Genomic DNA, 18,541 nt, shown 5'->3' on the forward strand with positions numbered 1-18,541 from the left:
CGAAAAGTGGTATACCCTGCAAAGATTCCAGGTATTAACTTACTAGTGGACAGGGGCTTGCTCTAGCAATCCTAAGGTGCTCTTCTAGGGGGTAGAGTGGTTGAGCAGCCCTAGGCTTATCAGAGAGGAGTGTTAGACATCTGTTGCACACACACAGCCAATAAATGATACACATGACTCAATAGGGAGATCCACACACATTTCTAAAAACAACACGTATCTGTATATAACTTTAGGCAACAAGATCATCAAAATCAGGTAAGTATCTTTTAAAATGGAAGGGTTGAAAAAAACAAGTTTTTTATACTTTAAATCGCAGTTTAAAACATATGATGTATACGATCACTTAACAACGACTTACGGGAACTTTCCCGTATCTGAAGGTGAGTGTGGGGCAAAGTCCAAGGCAGCACCAACAGGTCACATCAGAATGCACTGGGGTGTCCAGGTGCAGAGGTGTGTTTTTTAGTGTCAGGTGATTTTGATACTTTAAATTGTAATTGAAGAAGTTTGGGGTAATGTTAACTTCTGAAGGTAAAACCTGTATTACATTTGAGCACTCAACAATGACTTACGGGACCGATCTTTTTGGACTTAAGGTGATTATGGGGCAAGGTCCAAGGCAGCACCAGCAATTCACTTCAGGCAGCACTGGGGCGGCTGTTACAATCAAACCTTATGCTACTAGAACAACTAAAAGTCAAAGTTTGCATGGAGAATCTAGTTTGATATCTCGTCCAGTTGAAAAATCTTTCCCAAGAGCTACTAAGCATAAAGAATATATATAAATATTGTACAAAAAATCAGGTTAAAGGTGCACTGCACTTAGGAGAGAGGAACATGACGGCAGCAGGCTAGCTGCCGCGGTACTCCGCCCCTAACCTCCGGAGTAAGGAGTGCAGTAGCGGCGTTTCCTTATGGTTCCTCCGTGGTAATAGTGTAGAGACTATATTTCGTGGAAAGTATAGTCTTACCTGATCTTTCTTTCCTAGTCTCGCTCTTTCTTCTCCCTCCATGTGTGTTCTGCTTGTGGGCGCCGAGGAATCTGAGCCGGCGTTCTCAAGTTGGCAGAAGCGGAGCATCGTGCCTGGAGTGCGGCGCTGGAGTGAAGCGGCTCTGGAGCTGCGGCGTGGAAAGCGAAGTCAGTGGCGGGGAAGGCGAAGTCAGTGGCCGCCAGCCTTTCCAGCTGGCTCCAGTGTTGGATTGATCTTCTCCGGCGCGGAGGTGGCGGCTCCCGTAGCCCTTACAGCATCAGTGGGGGCGGCGGCTGACGGTGAAGTCAGCTCAACGGCAGCTTCGGGAGTTGCAACGAGATCAAAATCCGCGTTAAAGAAGCAGAGACCCCAGGTGAAGGGGAGCGAGTTGGGGGGAAGCTCGAACAATTTGCCTGAGCGAGAGGAGCTGGGTGGAGTGCCGGGGAGTCAGCCTGGAGCCTCGGAGGTTTCGTTTTCGGAGAGTAGTCGCATAGTTGGGAATAGTGCCCTGCAGTCTCATCTTAGACCGTGCACCTTCAAGTATTGAGAAAAGGAAGGCAGGGAGGACAAGTGTGTAAAGGGCCACCCGCTCCATGATAGTAAAGCGGTTAACAGGGGTGCGAAGATACAAAAGACCCCAAAGTCTTATCAGTCTACAAAAAAGTTTGCCACTAAGGTCACAATCCACAATAAAAGCTTCATCTTTTTTAGCTAACGAGGTGAAGGGTAAGAGAGCTTACAAGGCTGATAAGGCTGTAAGGTCAGGAAAGTCTGTTTTAGACTCGAATTCTAAGATAACACACTCTTTGCGCTCATACTTCAAAGCTGTCCCCCAAACTGCTTAACATTGGGAAAAGCCCTAATGCACTATTAGCCACTACCCTCCTATCTGATGGTGAGGACATCCATGAGGGTAGCCAAGAGCACTCTTCAGCACCGTCACCAGAGCCCATTTCCGTTTCTGTCTCCGACCTCTCTCCTCCGCCCTCCAATCACCAGACAAATTCTACTCCTGTCTCTCCTTCAAATCTCTTGCAATCTTCCTCCCCCCAGGCTATAATGGGCGATTTGGTCTATACTTCTTGCCCTGGTCCTTTGCCTTCTGTCCCTGTTCTCGCCCCTGCACTTTCCCCTGAGCTTATGAGGACCTTTGCCTCTGAATTGCAGACTCCGTCTGTTGATTCAATCAGCTTGGGAGCTCCCTCATCACTGTCTGTCACCTCATCTGGTAATATTGGATCCGTGTTAGTTCCCGTCCCCCCCTCACTGTCAGAGTACGGAGGACCAGACGGCGAGCTTCAAGTACCTCCTGGGGTAGTGGGCGATGGTCAGCCCCTGCGTCAAGTACATACAGTACATACAGTTCAACAGGCTCAGGTGCAGAGCCCGCCTCAGGGGGGGCTAGAAGTGATACTGAATGGCAGCCACCAACAGACCTCGCATGTTTTGGGAGCCGGGCTACCGCAAGAGACCCCAGTTGTCCTTGCAGCATCTCTACCTCTTCCACCTGCTCCCTCTCTGGAGCAAATGTTTCGGTCTCTCTCAGCCGACATTAAACGTGGCTTTGAAGAATCAGCTGGAATTCAGAGAGAGATCAAAAGCTATTATGAGGCATTGGCTAGTAAAGTTGATGGGCTCGTCACGAGAACCAATGCGTTAGAAGAAGCGGTTGGCGGGTTATCTTTGCATCTAGATAATGCGAGGGATGAGATAGTGAATCTCAAGAAGGAAGACGTTTCAATCGCTGAGAGGATGGAGACTTTGGAAAACCATGCCAGGTGTAACAACATCCGGGTTTTGACTATTCCTGAAGGAATTGAGGGTTCTGACGTCAAAGGATTCATCGTTCCCTTGCTAGCTTCTTCTTTATCGTTGGGGCTATCCGAAGAAGAAATAGCTAACGATATTCAACGGGTACACAGGGACCCTTTTAGACGAAATTCCCAAAGATCAAAACCGAGGAGGATCCTTGTGAATTTTCACACTTACACCATAAAGGAGAAGATTCTTAATGCAGCTTTAAAGCTGAAGTCCCTGGTCTATAAAGGCTTCACATTTCAGGTACGGTCTGACTTACCTAGAGTAACACTTGAAAAGCAGTGGGAGCTGGGTAAAAGGATGGATGCTTTCGGAAAATTGGTGCCACCGTCCAGTTAAGTTTTGCTGCATTACTGAAGATCATGCTGAATAACAAAATGTACAATATCCGTACTGTGCAGGCTGCTGATGATTTGTTATCTACCCTCCAAAGTGACAGGGGCGCAACGGGTGGCCCTCCCTGAGCACTTACCTATAGTTGATCTCCTTCTCAAATTACTCTCCACCTTTTGGTAATTTTTTATGTATATATATCTTTGCATATGCATAGGCTAGGTATACGACTATATGAGTAAAAGGGAGCCACAAGTAAGGTGGTGAATGTAAAAAAGTAATTAGTAATACAATATAACCTAGCATTAGAATGGAAAAGTTAGGCGAAATAAGCGGAGGATAGAAGGTGGAGGGAAAAAAAAAAAAACAATTTTTAAAAAAAATAAAGAGATAAAAAGAGATAAATGGAAGGAAGGTAAAAAAGGGGGGCAAAAAAAAAAAAAACGGAAGGGAGGTGAGAGAAAAAGGGAAAAAAGGAAAAAAGGAAGGAAAAAAAAGCGGGAGAATAAAGGGTTTAAATTAAAATAAAAAAAGTTTCTTCTTTATAAAAGTTATATCACAAGTCACACGTACGGAACCACGATTGTGCACTCACTCAGGGGGTGGGGTTGGGTAAGGGGTACCACAAACCGGTCACCGGTTGGTCTTTACAAGGGTTTCTCAGGGGGTGGGGGGGGTGAGGTTAGGTCACAGGGGTGTAGGGGCAAGGTTAGGGGTGCGGGTTGGTGTTATTGGAAAAAATTCCTCATTTTCAGTCTGGTCTCAGATTCAGTGGCGTAAATTTACATGTAGTCACGTTTTTTTTTCTATGTCTGGCAGCATGGTTACTTTAGGAGCATGTTTAGGTTCCTTGTTTTTGAGTTTAAATTTCACTTTACTCTCTCTAGTGTGTATTTGACCTATGAGTAATCTTAGGATTCTCTCTTGGAATGTCAATGGTCTGCGCACCAAACCAAGGGCTAATAGAATTTTACAGTATCTTCGTGAGAGTTGGTTAACGGGTATTTCTCTTCCAAGATTGTCGGATCTGCAATCTGAAATTTTGGAAAGGGAGGTAACTAGGGAAGAGGTAGAGGGGGCTGTGCGAGCCTCTAAGGCAGGGAAAGCTGCTGGTCCGGATGGTTTACCAGCAGAGCTATACAAGATCCTAGTTGAAGAAATTTCTCCTTTTCTTACATCGTTGTTTAATCAAATCTTAGTAGGAGGGGTCATACCACCAGCAACTTGGAATGACGCTTCCATTACTCTTATATTAAAACCTGGCAAACCCCCTACCGATTGTGGCTCCTACCGCCCTATATCTATATTAAATGCAGATTACAAAATCTTTGCCTCTCTGCTGGCAAGAAGGCTGGGTTGAGTCATCCCAACATTAGTACATCCTAACCAAAAGGGTTTTATTGGAGGCCGCCAGCTCTTCGAGCTAACATACGATCTAATAGGGGCCATCGATATGGCTACTTTGAACGCAGCTCCGTTGGTCATTTTAACACTCGATGCCACCAAGGCCTTCGACAGGGTCAATTGGTTGTACCTGTCGGGGGCCTTGACCAAGTTTGGTGTGGGAGGAAATTTTCGAGGGGCTGTACGGCTGCTATATAATCGCCCCACAGCTCGGATACTTGTTAACGGTGGTCTTTCTGATGCATTTGTTATCTCCAGAGGGACCCGTCAGGGTTGTCCTCTTTCCCCCCTCCTATTTGATCTCTACATCGAGCCTTTGGCTCAAAAAATACGCGAAGAACACTCCATCATACCCTTCGTATGTAGGGGATGAGAGAATAAGGTTGCGTTATATGCGGATGATCTCATGGTTATGACCTCTGACATCGACTCTGCCTTCCCGGCTGTCATTGGGCTGGCTGTGGAATTTGGAAATGTTTCTGGATATGAGGTAAACGCAGCTAAAACAGAAACATTGGTGTGGAACGATGTCGGCAGCAGCTTTAGTAATGGCTCAAATAAGAGTCTTCGTTATTTGGGCTTAAACATTACTAAAGATATCTCTCCGATCGCCCCTACTAATTTTGCTAGAATTGCAAAAGAATGCCGCAAATTGATGAGAGCTTGGCTACACCTTCCCCTTACTGTAATTGGTAGAGTTAACCTGGTGAAAATGTCTATTCTCCCTAGGGTTTCTTTCTTGTTTAATACAATTCCTCTTTACTTTGAACCCGTTTTATTGGCTAAACTCCAGAGCGAGATAAGCTCTTTTATTTGGTGTAACAAAAACCCAAGGATAGCCTGGAAAAAGATAAGGCGTCGGAGAGAGAAGGGGGGCTTGGCAGGGCCCGACATACAGGCTTATCTCTGGGCATTCCAGCTTTCCCACTCACGTATGCTCTTAAAAACACCTTCTGGCGTGGGGATTGGCAATTTGTTTGCCACTCTGTTGAAGTGCAAAGGAGCTGGGCAGTCTGGTTTTCTGTTTAAATTCGGAGACCCCAAATTCTTCAAAAAGGTCAAGTTGAAGATCCTACAGGGCCTGGCAAGAACTTGGGCAAAAATAAAATCCTGCACTAAATTAGGGTATTACTCTAGCAGAGCTCCTTTATGGGACCTTCCAGAGGCGCCAACCTGGCTAAATGACGCACTGGCTTCACCACTCAGGGAATCTGGGTTGGCTGTTTGGGGGGATCTTTTTGTGGAAGGGACTTTGCTCCCCTGGGAGGACTTAGTTCGTAAAGTAGGGCCCAATCTATCAAGATTTAAATATGTACAAATAGTAAGTTGGGCCCAAGCAGTAACAATGCGACCCACACGATCTAATAAGTTCATTCTAGGGGGAGGAAGTCACTTGGAAACCCTCTTAGTTGATCAGCCTGTTGTAAAAAAGGAGGTCTCGCTATGGTATTCCCTAATAATGGATGAAATGGATGGCGATTTTCTTCTCCCGGAACAGCTGTGGAGTTCCTTGGTACCGACCCCCAATCTCGTAGATCTTTGGTTGTTTTCCTGTAAACTGCTGTGGGAATTAGTGAAACCAGCTAGGTTACGCAGGAATCACTATTCCCCACAAAGACTTTCGAAATTTGCGGTTGGTGGTCCGGTGGCTTGTCTGAGATGTGGACTTATGGTGGCTACTGATGCACACATGTTTTTCGAATGTCCTCACTTAACTCCATTTTGGGACACAATTAGTAGCAAACTCTCGGCCTGGCTGGGGCGTCCGATATTAATAGATCTAAAGCTAGTAATTTTTGGAACAGCAGACTGCACACGATCAATGGCTGGTAATCTTCTATTCTACGCAATGCTGGTGGCTCGTAGAGAAATCTGCAAACGCTGGAAAGAACCCACTGTACCATCTATCTATGAGTGGCGTAGATCCCTGCTCCAGTTCTCTATATTAGACATAGCCAGGGCTGGTAATCGTGACAGGAGAAACTTTTGGAAGTTGCTGGATGCCGTGGTTTGAACTTGTTGAGCTAGCTGGGGGGTTTTTTTTTTTTTTTTTTTTCCCCAGCTCCGATGATTATTCTGCCATAGTACTATCTTGCTGTTTTTTACTTTTCCGATGGTTCATTTTTCTATCGTCCAGGTTCGCAGGTTTTAACGGCAATGGCATATATAACCTTAAAGTTGGATAACTTCTGTCGGTTGACTAGTGAGGGTTGAGCTGCTGAGGTGGCCGCGGCAGCTGTAGGGCTCCTGTATTTGACTTGTCATCTACTGCCCTTCCAGCATCGGCTGTGACAGCGCAACGGTACACTCGCAACTCTCACCACCCATACAGTTGGCTCTCAGTAGTCTAGAACCATGGCAGTAAATGAGGAACAAAGAAAAAAAAAAGAAAAAAAAAAACAGGTTAAATTCACGTTAAGTAGTCACAGAAAATGGCATATTTTGCTTTACTGTTTATGGTATACATTTCATTTTGATTTCAAACATAATAGTAAGAAAACAAAACATTATTGCAGAAACAGCTTTTTGTCTTGTGGTTTTTAACCTCAAAAATAATTGTGGGACACAGAAATTCTGCACTGTTGACCTTCAGCAGCTCTGGAAGCATATTGTTAGGGAGGTGGAAGTGTAATAATTGATTTTTATAAACAAAGTAGCACTATGCCTAGAAATCCTCTCTATTCTCCACGTCTTCTGCTGTGGGGCTCCTAGAATGCATGTCCTCCTCACTAAAGCAATTTAAATGCTGCAATACAAAATATACAATAGCATACACGGCTGCCATTGTGAACGATCGGAATGTATTTTGGGTGGTTACCACCTGGCCCAAGTTAGTGTTAGTTTGCAAGTATAATTAGCTCTTTTTGCATATATTCACATATTGCAAATACATAGTACATTAATATGTGATTCGGTAACTGAGATTTCCAGTGTCAAAAAAGACAAAAAGCAATCACAAAATAAGAATCTGGTAAATAGTAAATTCACTGTTCAATGTTAGCAAACCTACATTTTTCGACTCATGAAACATCTATCAAGGCCTATTTAGGGGAGAAAACCATTTTGTGAATGGTTAACGACCTGTTAAGCCCTCATACATCATGATCCTAGTCCTCCCAACTGCAGGGGGCACATAACACTTCCGTCTTCAATGACACCTGGAATCACTCCTTTTCCCCGAGTCCCATTGATACATACACCACCAATTCCATTGGCCTCACCTGAGTGATTTTATGAGGATAATCATAGACTTTATAAACCAATGTCATTTCCTGTGCAATCCAGCAGCCTTTCCAAATGATCAAACGAAGATAGCTTTTTTTCTTTCATTCCTAGGTGGCAATGCTCTAAACTGCTCACTGCCTAGGGTGACCACCTCAAAACAGGTCTTTACGGATATTTTCTCCAATACTGACCTTCTCACCTAGAACTTGCTGATTTCCTGTGTGTTAGTCTATGTTAGAAATCGGATTTCTGATTGGCAGAGGAATGCACCCTGTCCAAGCAGGAAGTACAATCCTAGTACAAACCTGAGCTCACCCTCTGGTAGCTTGGCACAGAACAGTCAGGCTTAACTAAGTGGCAACGTGTAAAATATTTGTGCACACAACACACAGTAACACAGTGAAAAAACCACAAAAGGACTTCACACCATTTTAGAAACATAACCAATATTGTTATGAGTAAAACAAGACCAAAACACCGCAGTACATTAGTGAATACGTACAACTCAAACATTGATGACCCTGAATTGTTTCTGTCGAGCTGGTGACACATATTTTTCCTTTCCCCTGTTAACATTCTCTTGGGAAGGGATTTGAATACATACCTAGATCCTAATGTATATCAGTCTATGACTGTGGACTGGCATGGGAAACAGGCATGGGATGGAGGAATTTGGTTTGGTACATGCGTAGTGCTTGTGTCGCCAAACTCAACAAGAGGGCAAGTTTTTATCTTCTGTCCATAGAACTAGACTAGACTAGACTACTGGCTTATCTCTGCAGAAACTTACCCGTGGGCGGATGAGATACAACACATGCCCAGGACACAATCTGATCATGTCCCAGTCTTGCTGAGGTTAACACTGCCTAACATAGCCCCCTCTCCATTCACATGGCGGTTCCATGCAACAGCACTGCTATATTGGGTGTTTAAAGATGCAGTCCAATAGTTTATTATAGAATATTTCTAACACAATTCTGGCTCAGTGATGGGACAAGACATATTATGGGAAGCCTTTAAATTTACAATACAAGCTGTCTGTATAGGTGCCCAGGCTGGGCTATTGAGGGCGATCCATATGCCATTAGAAACAATTGAAGATACGCCACAATCTCTGGAGAGAAAGTATGAGCGCCACCCAGATGCAGCTACAAGGATGTCCATTAGAGAAAACCTAACTGAGTTTGATACGCTCACAGAACAGGAATTGAAATATTTGTCAAAGAGCCAGGTCGCACAAACTTATGGGAGGGTGGTGGGCCCGATCACAGCCTCGTCCAAAAATTAAAAACGCAGAGAGGAGCAGATCCTATTGTAAAAATCATAGACACTGATGCACATTATTCTACTCCATTTGTACTATCGGTCTTTCAACAGTTTTATGCAAGACAATATGATACCTGCAACTCTGCCACCCTGGTTGAAATAGATCAAAACCTTGGGGATGTAGCACTTGCTTGGCTATCACCTGTCCAGCGAGAAATATCTCCTCCAGCCTGTGGCCGTCCAAGATATAAAAGATGCTATAAGCACTGTCCCTAATGGAGAATTTTATAAAGAATTTGCAAGCAACTCATGCCGCAATTGCATGCCATTTACAAGGAACCATATCAGAAACAAATCTTGCCAATATCTTTGCGCAAGGCCCTGACTTTGACACTACTAAAGCCGGATAAGTATCCAGAGCACTGCATGTCTGTGAGTCTTATAGACCACTCTCCCTCATAAACATCGAGACAAAAATATTGGCTACAGTGAAAAGGTGATAGTAGTGTGCTTACAGCTGCTCATTTTTAATCTAATTTTACCAGATCAATCCGCTTTTGTACCTGCCTGCCCCTATCCTGCACTATCTTCGTGGCAATGCAGGTGGCGGCTGTCCTTTTGGATGCTGCTAAAGCCTTTGATTCCATCACATGACACTACATGTTCACAGTTATGGGCCGCATGGGAATGCCTGAGACATTCCGACACTGGATACCCCTTCTATATAGGGACCTGACGGCCCGTGGGTGGGTTAATGGATATACGTCAGATGAATCCAAATATGCAGGGGGCCACGTCAAGATTGCCCTTTGTCGCCACTTTTGTTTTCACTTACTTTAGAGCAGCTGGAGTACATCATTAGGCAGAAGTATGTGAATGCCGCACTTAAGTTCCTCTTACATCCACTGAGCATATCCCCATATGCTGATGATATGGTGCTATATGTCAGAGATCCATCCGTGAACCTGTCCCCGGTAGTTTGCGTGTATATTAAATTTAAATACTATTCCAGACTATATATAAATTGGGCAAAATCCATCATATTCCTGCTCATGCTGGCTATGCAGCAGTGTGTGTTGGAGTTGCCACTAGTGTGTGAAATGGACCCTGTCAAATATCGTGGTGTCTGATGCAGAGGAACCCAGAAAGGGTCTTGAGGGAGAATTATGGTAGGGCGATCTCCAAGCTGGAAGATCAAATTATCACTGGCAGATAGAATTGCTGTCATTAAGATGGTAGTCTTACCAAAATTTTATATTTATTTATTAATTTCCCTATCGTCCTGACAAACTCCTTCTTTAAAAAGCTGCAATCACAGGTGATCACATTAACATGGGTGGGTAAGAAGTCAGGGATTAGCTGGAAGATTCTTACGCTGCCCTATGCTGATGGAGGGTTCTGCGCCCCGGACTTCTATCTGTATTATCTCTGCGCTCAGGTGCACTTTGCCCACTTTTGGCATGCAGAACATGATTTAACTCTGCATGTTGTGGTCGAGCATAATAATGCCTACACAACCCCACTCATGGTCACACTACCACACAAATGGGGGGGGAATTTTGCACTCAGAGATAAACACACTACATACCATGGTAATGGACTGGCGTGGTCTGGCAAAGTGAGCGGGGAAATTTCCACAATACGCTCCAGCGTTGCTTCTACAGCACCACCCTGAGATATCAATAACTCAAGACAAGTCACTTTCGCTACTGAACAAGGCAGGTTGAAGACTATGGGAGATGTATACCCAACAGCACATTTTTGGCACTTGAGGATGATATAACATTGCTAGCAACACCTCGTTACTGTCATTTTTGTATTATCGTCTCCTTGCGCAATGTGCACCTTTAACCCGCAATTCCCCGATAAACCCCCTAAGCTTGCCACACTACAGGTCCTCCTTCACAGTACGATGCGCCAACATGTCATCACAATCCTCTATAACATGACACACACACACAGGAAACATGTATATGGAGAGGTGCCTGGCTGATACTGAATGGACATTTTTGTCATATACAACTACACACACTCACCTCAAACTGTAATCTGAGAATAATTATTTCAAATTTCTACATCAAATGTATTATACCCCCCCCATGAAACTCTATAAATATGGACTAAAAGATATTGCAAGCTGTGAGAGATGTAGGACTGAGGATGCATATTTCTTGCACCTGGCCTGGACGCACCCATGGGTGCTACAATACTGGACACACGTCACAAACGCATTGTCGGATATGGTCTCAGATCGGGTGAGATTTGAACCTGTGATTTGACTATTGGGAAATTTCCAACCGCTAAATCGGAGATTTCTATCAGTGCGCCTCCTTCTGGTTAAGGGGAGAATAGCACTACATTAGGGGAGCCGAACTAAGCCTACGAAGACAGCTTGGTTATCTGACATGGTCTATTGTAAAACACAATTAGAATTATATGCAGTGGAGCTGCCAAGAGCATCATGGCCTAAGATTACAGGGGTCCTCTAACCGCATATTTTCTGTCCATGTCCAGGGCCGGACTGGCCATAGCGGGCACTGGGCGTTTCCCCGGTAGGCCGCTAGGGTGGGGGCCGGTTTTGGCCCCTTGGGGGCCGTTTTTGTTACCGGGGGCCGGCAATATCGGCCCCCTGTAACAAAATTGGCTGAAACCGGCCTTCGCAAACTGCTCGGCTGCACTCCCCCCTGACCCCAGGGGGGGCCAGATGAGCAGTTGGCCAGGGCCTGTTTCTGTTCCCAGTCTGGCCCTGTCCATGTCTGAGGAAGAAAGTGACGTGTCTGTCACGGGTAGACCATAATTCTGTACTTATCGAATTATGAGGTGCATGGGACTACCGTTAATATCTAATGTCTTTTTTAAAGTGGTGTATGTGTGGGCGATGTGTATGTTGCTTGAGTTATATATCACCCGTGAGTGGGACATGTTATCTGTATGTTACATGTAATAGGAATTAAAATGCAATTTAAAAAAAGATTTTTACACAAACGTGGAATCTGACAGCAATATGTAGCACATCAATCTAATGGATAGACGGACTAATTCATCAGAACACTTAAGTGACTAAGTTGACACTGATCAACAAATGTTGATGACACGACCCAAGATGAGGCTCACTCCTGATGCTGCCTCCTCTTATGTTAGGAAAGTCAGGAGTAAGTAAGAGTTCTGGCAAGCGAGCAGTGCATTCCGGGTAATTGACCTGCTTGGTGCAGATAGAGTACATGGCCTCTGCAGCTCCCTTTGTCTCTTCGGCATGTCAGACTTTCTTCTGTACCAAAATGGGTGCTCCGCAAATAGTGTGTCACCTTTCTAATCCAAACTCCCACAGAAACACTTTCCCAACTTTACAAGATGTCATTATATATGAGGCTGAGATATATACTTGCACTTTACCCGAAACCTGTCTCTTGCTGGATTCTCTTTTCAGTGTTTCCATTTGCAACCAGGCTCCTTTGAGGAGCATGTTTGTTGTTTTCATGTTTCCTCCGAAAATTCCATTTCTTAAAGATTTTCTGTTCCTTGAACTTTACTCGTGGATTTCCACCCCTTGGTACTGTTTCCTGGTGGTGTAATTCTTCTTCTGCATTCCATTACTTTCAGCAGTTCTGCACCCCAGAGTATCCTGAAGGGATCACCGTAATGAATATATCATATATTGAGCAGTACATTTTCAATATAATATAAATCTTTTAATTTGTAGGAAAATGTCGATCTATATTTTTGAAGACTTGCTGCAGAATGCTTTAGCTGTCTATCGCAGACTTTGTAATAAATACTCCTAAACTTCTTAGACGGGTTCAAGTTTCTAGGCTTTGCTTCTTATTCTAATGGAGCATTTAAGTTTCATCCTTGTTTTTGATTGGTTGTGTGAAACCCTTCACTACTAACGCTAGGGAACTAGTTTTTCTTTTTTTCGTCCTCATTATAGATTTAGCACTCTGTGAAAGTGCATGTCCTGTTCCTTTCTGTCTTTCTTTTCTCTTTCTATCTCGCTCTCCCATCCCTGTTTGATTGAGCACGTCCTAATGCTCTTTCACTTGTTCACCCACCCTCTGCTTCTCTCTCCCTACCTAGCAGTCATGTTTATCCTCCTTCCAACAACAAGAACTGCTTCAGCTAGGTGTTGCTCTCTCTCTCTCTCGCTCTCTCTCTCTCTCTCTTTCTCTCTCTCACTCTCTCTTGTGTGATGTAACAAGATGCAACCTATAGTTATGCAAAGCCGCAGCTCTCTTGGAAGTCTATTTTTTAGACTTCCAAGATGACTGACAAGTTGCAAGATGCAACGAGGTGTGGCACATAGTGACAGCAATCTTGGACGATGAAAAACAAAATCTACAAGTTGGCCACAGCTTTCTGTCACACAATGTTGGATCATGGAACGTGGCAGCCACTATGAAAATGAAAAATAAACTTCCAAGATGGCCTGTCACTGGCATTGACTCTGCTATTGCTGGCTCAATTTAACAATGTAGGGAAATGACTCTTTTTGCATGATCACCATATTTTCTGTGGACTGATGATGCTTGTCTTGAAGTACTGGGAATTTTAAGCCCAGCGGTGCAGGGGAACACACCCTATGACTTCGGGTTCTTCCTGTTTCAGACCTACAGAAACACAGAGTCTTCTGGGTGAAGTCAAAGATCAGTTTATTGGCTGCAGACCAATTACAGGTATCCTAGAAGTACAACAGTGTGTATGTTCTCAGGAGACTGCTAAAAATCACAGAAACGGGCTTCTCCTTAAATACAAAATATCCTGCCTCAGGCATACATTCCTTGTTTTATGGCATGGTCATTCAAATGTATACATTTCAAACGAAAAGGCAGAGTCATGATGACCATCCCACATTCCAGTTAAGCCAGCCCGTAATTATTTACCCAGCAAGGCTCAGATCCCACATCAGATATCGATAGGCCCCAATAAACATGAGCATCTCCTGTTTGGAAAACAAGCCATAAAGCAAGAACAGTCGGGTGTGAAAGAGATTAGCTGGAGGCTCGTGTATGATGAAAAGGCTTTATGGTGTGTCAAGCCCTGATGCTAATCACAGGTGGCCAGAGGACGGGGAGCTCGTGAGACCGGACTGACCTGGGGCAGCGGAGCCAAGCTGCCCAGTCACAGAGAAGTCAAAGGAAAGCACATGTGCTCTAAAAGGCCCGTATTTGCTTCATGATATGTAGCCTATGTGAGGGCAACCATAAAATGGCCACTGCTCTAAGATGGAACCCACGTAGTGATGTATAATAACGTATACACAGTGCATTCATAGCTAAAACGTTATACAAAGCACTTGTACATACCGCATTGACCATTCGCGGTTCGCTAATACCGGGATAGACAGGAGTAGGGCCCTGCCTCCTACGCGGTCCCAAATTCTAAAGTACGACAGACCCTCCTTTTGCCCTTACATAGGCAATAACTATACTCATTTCAATCCGAGACTAGGTCAATATTCATGAAGTCATGGAGATGTTGCTGTAGCATCATCCTATTACTTAGCTCGTCCCTCGATACAGGTTTCCTTACACATAATGTAGCACAGAGGCCACATATCGCAGGAGCACACTGTATGCACAGACAGAACAGGAAAAGGATGGCTAAGATCATTCCAATGACCATCAGAACTTTCCATCCCAGGCAGATATCAGTTCCCAGAACCACCCCACCAGTGACCAATCTCCTTTATCCACGTGTATGGACTCAGATATCTTATGCAGTTTGGAGATGGCTTGATAAACTGTTGGAGCGTTATCTGGTATGAAAATGCAACAACTAGATTGTATAGTATAACGTCTAGAACCATGCGGTTCTGCAAAGTCATGAGGCGATCCGCTTGGAGCTCAGCTGTCAAATTACCAAGGGCACCAGCCGTTACATTAACAGTGGATTAAACCACACGAGTCAGTTGTCTCAGGTTCCTACTATTGACCATAGGTCCCCAAAACGGCAGGAAACCCAAAAAGAAGTCTCCCGCTTCCTGACCGGCAGTATCCTCCTTACTAATCACGCCTCTCACAACTCTGGTCTTGTGATAGTCAGAGGCGGCAGTGAATGTTGGCGGTAGCAGATTTGCAATATAACATGTGCCCGAGAAATCAGGGGGCAACCATGTATATGCTCGGTCATTGCAGATAAAATATGTACCCTTGGCAGCCAAAAACGCTGGGGAAAACTGTGATGGAAAAGTGTACGTTTCAGTACAGTCACTTCTCCCCAGTTGAGCTCTAGGATTCTGACCATTACCTTGCAAACAGAACCGACCTATGTGGGGCACGACCCAGATTGGGCATGAGAATTTTCGCTGTCTTTCACCCAGACTAATACTATACCCTGTCGCGTTCCACCCTACATAAGCTCTCAACTCTTCTTTGGGAATAGATGAGTATGCATCGATATCTCTGCTCATATCGGCAACTCCTTTCATTAAAGCTTTATTATTGGTGCTAGGTCTGATGGAACGCGGTTGTCGCGGGGAGTAGGCATCTAGAGCAAAGAGAAACATGGTCTGGAATGCCCATGACGATCCATTGTAACTAAACGGCAGCACTAAATAGGGAATACCCTTATTAATGGTATGTAGCATTAAACCACACACCCAGCAATTGGTTGTATTCATCACTAGTTGGTGCTGGTGCAGGAGCTGAATAAACGAGTTGTTTACAAATTCAGACCGTCTAGCTTGTTCATGTTCAGGCAGAGGGTGAAAAGAGTGTGAGGAGACAGTAGGAGGAGGTATAGGCTGTACAGTGGGTGCAATGGGCTCTTGAGAGGAGAAGAATACAAATCCTACAGTAAACACGATCATACTACATAATATAAACAGGCATAAGAATACAAAACGTTTGCTCTTCATTATTTTACACATTCTTGCTTTAAAGTTCATTTCCTCAGCGAGTCTCTCCATCTTACAAAACTCCATCCTCTAATCGTGCCGCTCGCGGCGGGTGAGTATCTTCTGCTAAGGAGTACGCCTGTCAGTCCAGGGAACGCCCTAGACCAACCAGAACCGTTGACCTAACGTCTTCGGCCTGTACCCCAAAGTCTTGGCACCGCGACCCTGCGGCTGAACCCGGATGGTGGTTCGAAAAACAAAAATCAAGAAAGTCCTTCAGATGGGAGAGCTATGGTTATCAAAAAATAAAAAGGTAAAAGAAAAAGAATATTTATTTGTCCATAGGCCTTGGTCTTAGATTATAGTGGAGACGGCCAGGTACTGTTTGATCTTGAAACAAAAGTTCAGGCTCTGTGGTGTCCACTCGAATTGACGGAGGCACAGCTTCTTGCAAAATATCATCACTCTGTTGTGCTGAAGTTGTGCCTTTTATGCGTGCCTCACTGAACGGCACAAAACGAGGTACAGTGTCTGTTTCAAAGTCTGCGATACCCTCCTGGACCCACTGGTCATACGGCAGAGGCAAAGGGATCCTTTTAACGTGGGCGCCATGGATCCAGTTCTTATTCCCCTTTACTCGAACAGCTGATCTTGTAGACAGAAGTACGAGATGAGGGCCGATCCAACGAGGCTCATCGTTGCTTTTGCGCTGGAAATTTTTTACCAAAACCCACGTGCCAGGGTCGATAGGGTGTCCTGGAGCCTCAGAGGCCTGGGGAAGAGTATCGTGCACCTGTTGGTGTAAAACACGCAATTTAGCCGTCAATTCATACAAGTAATCAAGCAGTACTGGATGTTCGATTTCACTGAATTTTGTCGGTCTTGGCACACCCCATACATTGGCCGGGCGGCCAAAAACGACCTCGTAGGGACTAAGTCCCACTCGTGAATTCACAGTCATTCTGGTGGACAGGAGCGCTAGAGGCAGAGCGTCAGGCCATTTAAGACCTGAGCTCGTCTGGATTTTGGCCAGCTTGAGTTTTAGAGCGCCATTGTAGCGCTCTACTAATCCAGCTGATTGGGGGTGATTTGCAGCGTGGAACTTCTGCTTGATCCCTAATCCCTCACACACATTCTTCATCACTTGACCCACAAATTCACTCCCATTATCACTCCACACCATTCTTGGCTTTCCAAACCTAGGGAAAAATTCCTTCACAAGGGCTTTGGCTGTGGATAGAGCAGTGTTGTCTTTTAGGGGATAGGCCTCTATCCATTTTGAAAAAGCGCAGACAACCACCAATACATATTTCAGGTTGTTGCACCTTTCCATGTGGATAAAATCTAGCTGCAAAACTCCAAATGGATATGATGGAGGCGCAAAATGACCAGCTGGAGTCGGGGTTCCCCTACCAGGGTTGTATTTCAAGCATACCATACAATTCTTGACCACATTCTCTGCACACTTGGGAATTCCAGCATTCTGCCATACTGGAGCCAACAACTTATAGATTCCTTTCATACTGATATGTGCCATTCCATGTGCCATAGTAACCACTAGAAGCACATATGCATCAGGTAACAACCATCGCCTATGTTCTGACAAATCAATCCAACAACCATTCTCATCCAACTTACCCATACTTTCTCTCCACTTGCTCAACTCTTTCTCTGTGGCTTCAGCTTGAAGGGACTTTACACTCTCTATTGTGTTTTCACACATTCCAACATCACCAACCCATCTGGCAGGGCCTGCAACATACATTCGAGTCTTCACATCTTTTGCTGTTTCTTTCGCAACTTCATCAGCAAACGCATTACCACGACCAACATCATCAGTGATTTTCTTGTGCGCACTGCATTTCATAATCGCAACTTGTAACGGTAGGGTCAGCGACTCAAGGAGATCATTCACCAACTTGCCATTCTGAAACTTAGCTCCATGCGAAGTCAGGAACCCACGTTCCTTCCACCATCGCCCAAAACTATGAGCCACGCCAAAGGCGTACTGGCTATCCGTATATATGTTCACTTTCATTCCTTCAGACAACACGCATGCTCTCGTAAGGGCAATCAATTCTGCTGCTTGAGCCAAATTTTGTGGCACACGTGCAGTTTCCACAATTGTGTGCAAAGTCGTGATAGCATATGCAGCAGTCGTATCACCATTTGGAAGCTTAAAACACGAACCATCCACCCATAAGGTACCATCACACTCAGTCAGGGGAGTATCTTTAAGATTTACTCTCCCTTTCGTCTCTTCTTCTGTTCTGAACAGACAATCATGTTGCTCAATCTCATCTAGGTGTGCTGGAATTGGTAATAGTGTAGCTGGATTCAACGTGTTGCATCTCTTTATGTGTATATGATTTGCTAACAGTGTCAGCTCATAACCAGATAATCGCGCACTAGTTAAGTGTTGTGTCTTGGTCCTGTTTAACAATGTGTCCACAGCATGTGGAACCATAACAATCAATGTATTATCCATCACTAGGCCAGCAGACTGTCGAATAGACATAGCTGCGGCGGCTGTGGATCTCAGACAACTTGGCAATGCCCTCGCTACCGGGTCCAAGGTTGACGAAAAATATGCGCATGGACGCGGTCTATCGCCAAAGGGCTGTGTTAACACTGATAATGCGCAACCATCTTTCTCATGAACATACAATGTAAAAGGCTTGCTGTTGTC

The sequence above is a fragment of the Triturus cristatus genome, chromosome 5_1, assembly GCF_964204655.1.
Source record: "Triturus cristatus chromosome 5_1, aTriCri1.1, whole genome shotgun sequence".
Lineage (NCBI taxonomy): Eukaryota > Metazoa > Chordata > Amphibia > Caudata > Salamandridae > Triturus > Triturus cristatus.